Source organism: Lynx rufus, unplaced genomic scaffold, assembly GCF_022079265.1.
Source record: "Lynx rufus isolate CCGP_SWC_20201006 ecotype Redwood Valley unplaced genomic scaffold, mLynRuf1.p SCAF_2, whole genome shotgun sequence".
In the NCBI taxonomy this organism is placed as follows: domain Eukaryota; kingdom Metazoa; phylum Chordata; class Mammalia; order Carnivora; family Felidae; genus Lynx; species Lynx rufus.
The window spans coordinates 16,088,447-16,101,951 of record NW_025814834.1 but is presented as its reverse complement, the minus strand read 5'-3'; positions in this window follow the sequence as shown (position 1 = coordinate 16,101,951).

Genomic DNA, 13,505 nt, shown 5'->3' with positions numbered 1-13,505 from the left:
ATCATAAAAATCTTAGGTTGACAGATATTATGTAATACTTGCTGATACAAAGGCCAAGAAATCAAATAAATTTTGGAAGTGTTGGCTAAATAAACTAAAACCACACCTATGTTCTGTTACACTTCGGTCAGCCCTTAAAGTGCTAACATACACAGTCTGCCTCCAAGAGGGGCATATAAAAAGAATATAGCACTCCAGAAAAAGAATGGGGAAATCAGAGAACATTTCACAGGATTATTTCATCATCAAACTCTTTCTTCTTGAAACATCTATGAACATTTCCTGGAATACAGTTTGGGAATTGCTGACCTAGTTTGGTTTCCTCTTAGCAAAAGTGAAGAAAGAGACTTTGTGAGAGAAATTTATGTAAAACTAAAAAGCAAGCCAGTGACAGAACTAGAACAGTAAAATCAGAATTTCCTCCACTTCCCAGGCGTTATTTAGGAAATAATAGAAGGATGAGGGAAGATTATGATTAACCATCGAATTATATCAGGTGAGCTACACATGAAATGGCAAAAGTTGTAAGGAATGAAAGGCATCTGGTTTCATTTTAATGTTGACTCAAAATATTTTTAGAAACAAGATCATTGATCTATAATGCAGAATAAGAGACATTACAGACAGGCAACTCTTAGTGGTAAGTAGCGTGACTAATTATCATCTTGAGTCAATCTTCACAATCACTCTGTAATTGTATCAGTTTGATGCAGCGTATCAGTTTGATGGCCAATGGAAGACCCAACAAACAGGAAAATGGCAAAGAGTGGCTTAAAAATAGAGGTGTGTTTTTATCCTGTGAAAATCCATCTGGAGGTAGACAGCAGGTCCAGGCACAGAGGGAAATCTATAAGGAAATCTACAAGGATTTGGGCTCTTGCAATCTTCATGCTGTGCCAGCCTTGGTGAGTGGTTTTCATGGTCATGATCACTCAGCACTGCCACCTCCAGTGTCTTGTTTGAGCTCCGGGACTGAAGGAGGTTGAGAAGGGTAGAAGATTCATTCCAACTGGGTCAGTTCTTCTTTTTTTAATCAGGAAAACAGTGTCTTTCCTGGAAGCTCTCCTTCTGCTCATATCTGCTTATATCTAATTGGCCAGAACTGTCCCACAAGCAACCCTGGAAAACTGAATTGGACTATCTTTTCATTCAAAGTCAGACACATTGTTGCTCCAAACCAAAGCAGGGCCAGGTTGATAAAGAGAAAGGGTAAATGGCTAGTGCTAAAGTGACTAGGAGTGTCTGCCCATGCAGGTCTTATTATTCCAATTTTCAGATGAGGAGACTGATATTTCAGAGATAAATATTTAGTCAACATCACATAACTAACAGGTGGATATCAGAGGATGAAGCCAGACCTATCCGGGGCCTCAAAACTAATGTATTTTGTTCAAAATGCAGGCTCTCTTGGAGGGGAACAGGGGCAATCGGGAAACCACCTTCAAACATAGCTCTTGTGGGAAAGACCTACAGAAATGAGACAGGGAAAGAAAAATCCGTAGCTTTGGCACATGAAAGGAAAGGAAAGCAGAGGTCTAAAGTGCCTACTTGCTCAATGTATCCATCCCACAAAAGAAGCTTTGGTGAGGAAGCATCATTTGTCTTGGCCTCTGTTAGAATACCAGTTATTTGAGCTACGATGAGAATATATAGACTCCAAAAATTCTTCTGACCCTCTGACATTCCCATTAAGACTTTTTTCTCCGAACTTTCCCGTCATTCTTCTTCCCCTCCTCTCCTCCTCATCTTTCCCTCCAGATGCATGGCCATTCCCCCACCCCCGTGCCTCCCCCCACCGACACACCTTTTCAGTACATCCTATGTGGCGGCAATTTTCCAGACTAATTTCCAAGAGAATTGTAGAGAAGATGCAAAAATGACCCTCTGTCCTAGCTGCAAGAAAAGTCTGTGTTGCTAGGAAACCAACAGGAGGTGCTAACCATCCCTCACTAAATGAGGGCAGCTCCCAGCAGAATAATTCTTTTTGTGGAAGAATCGAGACCATGATTTTACTTCCTACCTCCAACTGGCTCTGTCCACATGTATGCTTTTATTCCCCAATACAAGCAGCAGAAATGATTAAAAATAATTTTAAGGATATGAAATTGCACCTATGAGGAAGATCAGAGAAGTTGTGTAGCGTAATGTAGAGCCGCTGGGTTGAAGAGTTTCTTTTTTCTTCGAACATTTAGACCACGGTTTAGAGAGTGGTGCCATTCTACAGGGGAGCAAAGTAGAAAAACATTTAAATCAGGTGTGGGTGAAACACGTGATGGAAAGACCATTGCCGGAAGTATTTACATTTCAGCAGAGATAGGTAAACAGATAGCTAGAAATAGCGAAATATGTTGTGGTCTGTATACCGTATATCATTACTTCTATCATTAACAAGCCACATCCTCTGAATTGATTTTCTTATCTTTTTTTGTCACAGACATATGTTGTAGGTTGTTTGCTTAAGTCTGGCCTGAAGGGAGCTAAAGTTAGAAGTCTAGGATTATATCATTTCCGAGTGAGAGAAAGGATAAGAGAGTCTAGAAAAGGAATGATTAATTCATTCATTAAACAATTATTTGCATGTTGATTATCCGCCAGGCTCCTTCTAGATGTTGGAACAAACATGTCTGACCCCACAGAGCTTATATTTTGATGGATGAGATAACCAATAAATAGTTAGGAAACATATATATGCTGGATAATACTATACTAAGATGAAAAATACTGTAAGGATAGGGGATATAAAATGTCAGGGCAGGTGCTGAAAGACGAATTCTGAATTAGAATCTAAAGTGAGGGAGTGAAGCATACAGATGTCTTGGGGGAAAAGCATTCCAGGTGGAGTGAACGGCGGGTCTGTAGCAGGGGAGTACCTGACATGTGCAAAGAGTAGGAAGCCAGTGGGGCTGGGATACTGGAAATGTTGAAGACAGCAGTGGGGATGGAGTCGGAGAGTCACAGGGTAGGAGTGGATAAACGCCAGAAGGGGGAGATCTTATAAGGCCTTGTAGTTAGTTCATGGCGAAGACTTTGGTTCGTCCTCCAAACGAAATGGTGTGAGCAGAGTCAGTACTCACAGAATGACTGCATGCCCTTGTACATACCCCAGTGTCCCTTGCGGCGGGGGTCACACCATGCACCTAGCTCTGAGCGGAAGTGATGTGTGTCACTTCTGAGTCAAGGTAATGAGGAGGCATTACCCTTCCTTTGTAGCTCTCTGCTCAACTACCATGACCTTTCCATTCAAATGTTCCAAATGCAAACAGTAACAACCATCTGACCCACCTCTGACTTCACCTGAATGAAAAATAAAGCTTTGCTACTTTATGTCCCATGTGGTGCTATTAGGAGGGTTTTGAAGAGAGGACTGACATTATCTACCTTACATTTAACAAGGTGACTCTGGCTGCCATGTGAAGAATAGTCTAGGAGATTAGGGGTTGGGGGTACTGGACAGGGAGAGGCATGAGGTAGGAGTCCACTGCACTGGTCCAGATGGCAACAGTGGTGGTTGGGCAAGGTCTATGGCAGCGAAGGTAGTAAGAAATAGTTGAATTCCAAGTATGCTGGAATTCTGTCTCTGAGAAGAGAAACGGAGGTTTTTCTTCCACGCAAACAGAAGGAGGAAATTGCCATCAACTGAGATGGGAAGGCTGAGAGAAGGGGAAAGACCAGAAACTCAGTTTGAAGTTAGAGATGCCTATTACTCATTCAAAGCGAGGATATCTAGTAAGCAGTTGGAGATAAGCTTCTGAAGTTTGGGAAAAACGGCTTGTGGTGTCTATTTGAGAGTCACCAGCCCATAGATCATCTTAGTCATAAGACTGCATACCCAGGGAATGAGTATTACAGAAGAAGGAGGAAACCTATGGACATGATGCTTAGTGAAAAAGAATGCAGATTCTAGAAATGATGTCTAGGTCAACTTGTGCTGATAAACCTCACGTTAAAAAAGGCAGACAAACGCTATGCTGAAAAATACCGCGGTGAACCCTCTTCTCTTCAATATTCTGAAGCTGGCAAGCAGGGTTTATGGTGACAGTGGATTCAGAGTAATGAGTTTTCACTGGCAAATTAGGACAGCCTAAAAAGAAGTTACGCAAAGATATTTATGTGGAACCACAGTGTCTGTGTGCAAAGGACGATCAAAGTAGTGTCTGCACATAAAGAGCAACCATTACAGGTTGGAAGAGAAGGCATTTATTAAAATGACACCATCCGTCACTGCCAGGCATCTTGGCATTTGAATCTTGACTAAGCACTGTCACCCACTGTCACCCACTGTGACAGTGCTTAGTCAAGATTCAAATGCCAAGATGCCTGACAGGGACTTCTTTCTAGAGCTCCCTCTGGAGGAGAATAGATGATGTCTCCGCTCTGACCTGCTTCTATTTGCCCTTGTGTGTTCCACCTTTTTCCTCTGGGTGAAGGATCTGAGTGGCCAGTAGATTAAATAACATGAATATGTAGATTAAATAGCATGAATATGTAGATTAAAGAACATGAATATGTATGCCTTTCCAATTGTGTTTTCGGAATCAGCTAAATCCTGTAACAAACAACCTTAGTACCTTAGCGGCTGAGTACAATAAAAGGTTTGTTTTTTTAAATTTTATCATAATCCAATTGGATATTTGATGAGTGCCCTTCTGTGTAGTTCTAATGTACACCATCCATTAATATTCACTAATATCCATGATTCTAATATACACAACTCCACCATTTTCTAAGGCCTCCGAGTTTTCCACTAAGACCTACTGCATCAGTCCATGGCCTCACCTAACTTCAAGGGCAGCTGGGAACGGCCATCAGCTGTGTGTCCAAAGAAAAGGGGTGGATTGGGTGAGCGTCTAACCATTCTCTGCCACCGTGTGCAAAGTTGCTTTATTATCTATGTCTTACCCAGATGTTGGGTAGATTCATGAATCTGAACTTATAAATTCAACCCAGGTTTGTGATAAAACAGATGCAGAGAAAAGTTCATTGAATTCAAGGTTATTCGTTTCTATTTCCACCACCCATAAGACAATTTGTCTTTAAAATATGATATTGGAACTGGTCCAGAACATTTATCAACCAACTATTATTCAATAATTAATCCAAGTTATCGAGGCTTTCTGACCACAGTCTGAGCACTCATTCCTTAAAGATGAAAAAGAAGGGGCCTCAGTCCTCAATGACCTCACAGTTGTGCAGGGGAAACAAACATATAGAACAATATTACAGATATCCAAAGAAGGAGTGATAATTTTAACCAGCATGGCAGATTTTGGAGCAGAGTTCTGGGGAATCCCCCCTCCCCAAAAAGGAGATGGTGCTTAAAAATGAAAGTTAGAAGCTGGGAGAAAATTCTCTAGGCAAAGAAGAAAAGGAAGAGAATTACCGAAGGAAATCACATGGCCCATCAGAGTTGAGCTCTGAAGATCGGCTGAAGAGACAGCTTCTTGGGAGATCATACGAGACTACAGATACTGGACTAAGAAACTTAGACCTTGTCCCAAAAGTCAAGCTATACAGGGATGAGCAAGAGGGACAAGGTTCAATTCGTTTTTTAGAAGGATGCTTCAGGGAAAGAGAGACAGTAGACTAGAGCTGGGAGGGACAGAGAGTGAGCAGTTAGGAAGCTATTATAATCGCACACATAAGGATGGAGAGAAGGTACGTTTAATGAATAAACCTTCTACTTTGAAACAAAAAATCAACAGGCTTGGCAACTTTGAAGGGACCTGGGAGGGGAAGGAAAAGGGAGCACAAAACCAAACACACTTACCTTTGTTTTCCTAATCATTGGCACGGTGCCTGGAGCATAGCAAGTATTGCTTTCTTGTTTCTGCCCAAGGGAAGTGGTTTTAGAAGATTGAGAAGGTTTTTAGGTATAAAGCAAATTTCCTTTCGCTCTTCAAAAGCTCTCTAATCCTGGAAATTTGTTTAATAAGGATTAAAAACCTTTCATTATAGCACGCTTTATTGTTGAGGCTGTGGGGAAACAGGCGCTCTCGAACATTACCCGTGGGAGTGTGAATGGGTACACATCCAACCGAGGGTGATTTGGCTCTATCTGTTCAAATTACAAATGCGTATACCCTTGGACCCGGAGATTCCATTTCTGGGAAGTTTTCCTACAGACATATTTGTACGTGTTTCAAAATGGCTTATGAAGGAGCTCCTCACTGCAGCCTTGTTTTTAACAGCAAAAGACTGAAACAACTCAAGTGTTCCTAAAAAGCAAACTGATTAAGTAGTTCATGGCATATCGTAAAACGGAATTCTGTGCGAGTGTAAAAATAAAACAAAGAATAAGCATGCTTTCCGTGTATTGATAAAGATCTTCAAGATGGATGAAGCGAAGAAGGTAAAATGTGAACAGTGTAAATAATATAGGACCTTTTAAGGAAAAAGAGATCAGAAATTATTATATTTATATTTATTTTTTTTCCTCTCTCATGCATACAAATTCTGGAACCACACCAAAGAAATAAGGTCTGTAAATCATATGAACGTATTACCTATTCAAAATTTAAACTAAAAATACAACCTCATTCTGCAATTGTTTAAAATGTGAAACACTCCCCCACCCCCTTCCTTATTTCCTTTTCCCTGAGTGCCTGGTAACAGACCGAGTTAAATTTGCATCCGGATGCGCAGAAGATTAGACCCTTTCATAAGAACAGTCTGTGAGAGGAGGAAGTAAAGGTAGAGGGAACAGAGATTACTTGTCTTGAGAATTCTGAATGCCTGAAGAAGATAAAGGGGGTGTCATAACTAGAGAGAAAGAAAATGTAGGGGGGGAAAATGGAGCACGTAAGAGCATTCTTAGCTGCTTCATAATATTGCAGCATATTTAAAATACATGGATAATTTGTTGGGCTATTCATCACAAAGATGCTATTTCTTTAGGGTTTTTTTCACTGACCATGACATGGCCATTAGTTAATCAGAAGTAGAGGCAGAGTTTTCTAGAACTGAAATATTAATAAACTTGAGGTTTGTGGTTCCTTGAAATTTTCCCCTTGATGTTTCATAAAAATTGGATCTCCCTTAAAACTGAAGGTAAATGTGTCTGGACTCTGGCAACTTACCAACCTATGAAACCTTCATTTGAAGAATATTGATAGATTTATCTATTCCAAGGTTGGTGTTTGGCCAGTATCTGGGGACCCAAGAAAGTTAACTACTGCTACCCAAGCAGCACAATCCTAGGAGACCTATCAGCGTAATAGACTCCTTCTCACTTCGTGTTCTACATCCCTTACCTTCTTGAAGATTCCTCCATGATCCTAGAAGCTTCTCTTAAAAAGGAAGAAATTCTTATAACCAAAGATAGGCTGTCAGCAACTTGTAAAAAAAAAATGTTTTTTAAGCTTATTCTCCCTAAAAGTGAAGTTGTTCCTTCTGTGCACCAACAAAACTTTGTAGGAAACAAAGTAGCATATAACCAAAAAGAGAGTACAAACAGTTAATGGAGTGTCTCTTAATTTGTCTCCTTACTATACTCAGGAAATCTTTGGAGAGCAATCTGGAAGACACTTGGTGATAATCATAGATCAAAATCAACATCATAGGACACCAGGCTGCCGGTGGTAATTACAAAAGCCAAATTTCTATCACCACCAGGGTTCATTCTGGAGTTAAGATTCTTTCTTTTATTATTTGCCTGCTCGCATAAATTCTTTTTTTCTTGTCAATAAAACCTCTTGTTATATTCGTTTAATTCTATCACATACATCTTTGACATTTCTCATGAATATGCTTGTCACCTCACCCAAGGGGGGAACCTGGTACTATCTGTCTTCAGCGCACGACCTCAGACCATAGGGAGGGAGACACAGTGAGCATCACTCCCACAGATGGCCTGGAAAAGCCTCGACTAGCGACTGTACACTTGAAGTTGTGGCAGACTTGGAAGCCTCTGGTTTTTCATTTGCTGTTTCTGCATGGAAGTCTCCCACCACCCATCTGTCCACATTTCAGCCTCTACTACTAGTCAGTAGAAACTCTTGACCTTGTGCGTGGAGAGTGACTGTCTTGATGTTATTGTTATTCTTTACTAAGAGAAATTCGATTCTGGTCCTGACAAAGGGTAGGGATGACAGCTGGACCCAGGCCTCCAGGTGATCAGTTTCTCTGTTCTCTGTTTCCCAGAAACCCACATCTTTTGGTAATATTCCCAAGCAGGTCAAATGTTGATTTTTTTTTTTTTCTGTTGCCAATCATTGGGTAGCTTCAGATATCTCTTTTTCAGTCTTTCAGTTGGATACGGTCTCTCATTCCTCCATGCTTCTTCATCACAGCAGTTTTTCACGCTGCCTTGTACAATGATTGTCTTCCAACCAGTCTGGTCCACTGGCTGGTAGTTTTCACAGGAACAGAGGCCATACCTTAGTCACTTGTAGCCGTCAGGGCTCCCGACACAGTCAAGGCATTTGGCAAGCTGCAGGTTCTCATGAAATGTCTGCTCCTACTTTCAGAGATACGCAGCACGAGTCACTTCTCTGATATTAGTATTTAGAGCTGCAAAAGAACTTAGAGATAATCCAACCTTACAAACTTTCTTTGGTTTTGATTCAGGTATTTCTACGCATGTCAATATCCGCCTCTTGGGCCAGTAATTTTGTGGTTTCAATTGTGATGACATTTTTTTATTTGTCCCAATTTATTTATGATATAGTTGTGAGTACGAGGCATATTTGGAAACTTTTTAAAAAATGAAAACCTCTGAGTTGGCAAGCAATCCTTTCTCTGCTATTCTTTGGTTGAAAAAAGAAAATTAAAATGTCTTGCCTTAACTTAAGGCTACTATAGTTGCTCCTGTGGCTCTCAGTCTTATCAGTGTAGCAATCAATCAATTAAACCATAAAGTTGATTTCACAAAACGTGTTAGGGATAGGAACTGCCCCGAAGGAAACCGTCAGCCAAAGCATGGACTGGAGAGTGAGTTTTTCCATTTATTCATTCAGTGAGTTATGACTGAGTACCTACTATATGCAGGAACTGTTCTTGCCTTTATGGGAGACTGACCCTAATAAGTAGTAAACCACTTAGACATCGAAGAAATTCTTTTAACTACCTAACAGTTTGAGGGATTAACCAACACTCTCCACTCACTCTATGAAACTTCCGGGTGATGCTCTCAGCCTGTGGACCACTCTTTGCCAGAATGCTCAGCTCCCCTGATCCCACTGATTAGGGTCTATGCTTTCCAAGACTCAGCTGTGTTGGTTCCCAAACCATTGATGCCACTTGTATAATTTATTGTCATTAAATAACTTAGATACATATTATACAAATCTATGAAACAAGAGTGTGAAAGGAGTTGTTTCTATGAAAACTACATGAAAGCTATAGAAAGCTCCAATCAAGACATGCTACTAAAAGAGTTTATTAAGTGAAGCGTGGGTGAGGCAACTGTAAAAGACTGGGGAGAAAAATACAAAATATAAGGGATTCTGGTTTCATATGGCCTCTAAAACGTCTTTTAGTTCTCTTAAAAAAAAAACTAGAAAATGTAGATATTGCATTTTGTGTGCGATTGATACAAGAAAGGTGATGGAAAACTTTAGTCAATAGACCCAAACTGAAGCAAAAGTCCTGGTTCTACATCATAAGATTGGAAAATGGATGCATATTTGTTTTAACTTAAAATGGAATATTTAAATACATGTTTCATCCCCAACCCTACCACCGTTCACTGCTTTAACCAACTACTAATCCTAGATGATTCAGAGGAAAGTGCTTCTTCTGAGTGTGAAGAGTTTATTGTACAAAATTCTGAGGTTCAACTGCATATGGTTTTTCTCCAGCCACCCCATCCAAAGAATGAGGCATTCAGTAATTGGGGGGAAGTGTGCTTGCAGGTTTATAAGTAACAAGTGACAAACTAATTATAAAAATTGCCTAATGTTTTAAGTACACACTCATTTAAACCTTTAGAAAGTTTTCTTAAAATATTTACCATAGGTGCCATTCAACACGCATCACCTATTTGGAACTTCATGTAACTCAGGAAGGAAAGTTATTGGCCCCTGGATTGGTTACAAAAACAGACGACTAACCCAATTTTCTAATTCTTCCCAGAATCAGGCAGGGATAATTCCATGCCATTGTCTCAAGGATTGCTTCCTGAGATCACTAAGTGTTGATCACCTGAGACCCAAAGTGTTGATCACTTTTCATGATGAAATGTATAAATGAAGGCAAACAGCGTGTGAATTTTTTATTGATAAGTATTAAATCTGCCAGAAATATGCACATTATGCTAGGTCGGCAAGTTATCATTCAATTAAAGTTATAGCTCTTGGTCTAAAGAGAAAGCATAGTGTGAAAGGCACCCTCGCAAGGGGACTCATTCTGGTCACAGTGTCCATGGAAGGCTTCCTTGAGGAAGAAGTGTCAAGTTATGGATGAAAGGATAACTAGGAGCCAGGCTGGCCATATGGGAAGGAGCAGGGTATTGGAAAAGAACAGTTCAGGTAGAAGAAATAGCATGTGCAAAGGTCCTGAGACAGGAAGAAACTGACCCTTTTAAGAAACTGAATTGTCTGTGCGAGTCCAGATTGGCTGGAGCAGAAAGCGAACACTGAGACGTGAAGACAGTGAGATGGAACAGAAAGGCGATCACAGACGGGTACCGAGGGCGCGAAGACAGGGGGAGGAAACAGAATCTGCATCTCAGTTCATACAAGACATAGGTTCCCTTCCAAGTGCCTGAGAACCAGATAGTCCACAGTGAAAAGGAACAGAGGCTGGGTGAACTACTTCCTCTCTTCTGCCATAACAGACTCCAACTCACTCTTATTTTCTGGACTACCGAAATAATCATGTTATATGCCGAGCATGGCCGCCCTAGTCACCACACTGTAATCCCACTCTCCCCACTTACACCCACGCAGATAAAACCATTCTTTCAGAGACTCCCTCAGCACTCCACAGCTCCTGCCTTCCCTAAAACACTCCTCCTCCACGCCACTCCCACCACCCCCCAACCACGGATCGGCTTCCCACCCCCACCACTTCCTGGCCCTCCCACCACCCCCCCAAAAAAACCACCCAGGCCTCCAGCCAGAAAAAGTTGTTAAACCCTGTCCTCTGCACCTTCACAGCACATTTGCTTTGATACCAAAAGAGGATTCATCTTGGCCAATGAGAAACAAATGAATATGCAGTGATTCGCCACTTGCTGTAAACGCATCGCCAACAATTCCCGCTGCTGTGTCCTCTTCTGTTTTTATCATCAATTAAAAAGGCTCCGTTTCGTTAGGGGCATTTTTGCCCCCTCCCGAAAATGGAAAGAGGCAGCAAACAGCCCTCGGAGAAGGCACAAAGCTCTTCTGAGAAATGTCTAGCAGAGACAGCTTCTTACAGTAACACTTTATTTTAATGGTCCTTTAATGCAGAAATTGACCATGGTCGTCCCTCTTAGGCCTCATTCACCCGAAATAAAAATGACCTTGTTGCCAGAGATAGGTCCTAACAAGGTATGAACCCCGGGGGTAGCCCAAGGGAGGCAGGGGGCAAGAGAAATGCCCTCTCTCTGCAGCGGCTGCAATTCCTGCCTGTGACCTTGCACCCTCCCATCCAGCTTTCCATTTGCTTATTTAGATGAGGCTCCCTTATACTTGGAGGGAACGACTTCTCTGCTGAGACTCCATGGCTATCAGCTTTCTGAGAAGTGGTTTGTTCTTCCAAGAAACCAAAGGGAGCCTGGTGGGTGTGCCTGCTGGCTTGTGGCTGAGCCGAGGGAGCGACGGAGGGCAGCTCACGACAGACCAGCAGGACACCGGGCTCCTGAGCCCTCGACATCCACTCACCACGAGCGGCAGGTTGAAGGTAATGTTTTAAGAGACTTTCAAGCTGCTGGGAAGTCGTGGGTTCGAGAAATGTTCTTTAAACCTCTTCAGCATTCCAATTCCATCTCAGCAAGTGTGTTGAAACGGTGAGCAGAGGCACGGACAAAGGACCGACAGCTAGCCCACTGGTCACAGCCCCTCCTCGCTCCCGCCCACGGCAGGGCCCCTGGGAGGGGCAGGGTGGCATTGCTAAGGCTCCACCGAGGGGTGAGAAGAAGTCACAAGGGGGCAGGGAGAGAGAGCTGACCTTGGGGACAGCCTGGGAGTGCTGTCACGTGGAGCCCAATGCGGGGGCTCGAACTCACAACCCTGAGATCAAGGCCTGAGCTGAGATCAAGAGGCGGACGCTTAACTGACTGAGCCACCCAGGCACCTGAGTCACTTCTCTATTACACGGAGCAAAGGGTAGCATCCATCTCATAAAGTTGCCTGTATTAAGACGATCCACGTGACGCGCTTAGCCCAACGCTTACCAAATTGTAAGCACTTAAAAAGTGGCATCTGTCATTATTTTGTGTGTTAAAGGCAGCCAGGCATGACCACCACCACCACCCCTAAATGCATAGGTTTCCATTTAGCTCCTGCTTTCACATGTTTGGAATGTACTGGATATACCTCTCAGCATTGCCATGCACCTGCATCGATTACAGAGATTCCTTACTCCCTGTCTTCCTTGATTTTTCCATTTAATTCATCATCCTCCAAATCCTTCTCGAGCTAGCTGTCATTTGATATTAAATATTGATTGGAGAGAAAGTAGCCGCTCCTGATAAACTAGTATTAGCCTGGGATTCACAATCAAGGCCATCTGTAATGACTGATGAGTCGTCTGGGTTTGAGTCCGGTCGGTCACACAGAGTTCCAAGATAAAGTGGAAACACACCAGATCCAGGCTTTTCCTGTCTCTGATTAAGCAGCCCGAAGGGGAAGGTCTCTAACTGATGGAGAAATATGGTGCCTCCTGTTAGGAGGAAGGAATGTGGACATGGTCTCTACCACTCATTGGCATTGCAGTCCTGTTCCAGAAAGACTTGCCGTGGAGCCTGGGGGAAACAGCAATGTACGGTGCAATTCTGCTTTCTCCCACATCCAAAATTACAAAAATAACAGTCACACTCTTTAATAGCAACCTAAGAGAAGCGTCAATTACAAAACTGAAGTAGTCAGTAACTGCATATTCATTTAACATGTTTCTCCAAATAACTCAAGTTGTTCATAAACAGGCTAAAAAACACCAAAGAGAAGACTTTAATAAAACCCAAGTGTTTTCCTGCTAACTTTTCACTCACTTATCTGATTTGGCCTAGCAGTCTCTAGAATAAATCAATGCTAGATGTCCTCAGAGGACCTACAGAATCTTTTACCGAAGTCCTAACCAAGGTGCTATGTTTAGGTTGCCCATGTCATGAACGGAGTCTCTAACCCTCCCTTCATCACCCACCGTCGTACTGGCACAAATTGTATTTCCTGAAGAGTAAGTGAGAAAGGAAGGCAGAGAGGGATGGAATGAGACCGAACACCCAGCTCTTACTCTAGAACTCACTCTATCAAGATACGTGGAGTAACGGCCATTACTCGCCCTCCAGATACCTTCGTTTTCCTCGGCAGAGAAGTCAGTAATGGATGGGGACTGTGAGTGTAGGGAGATGTCTCCACGTGGGC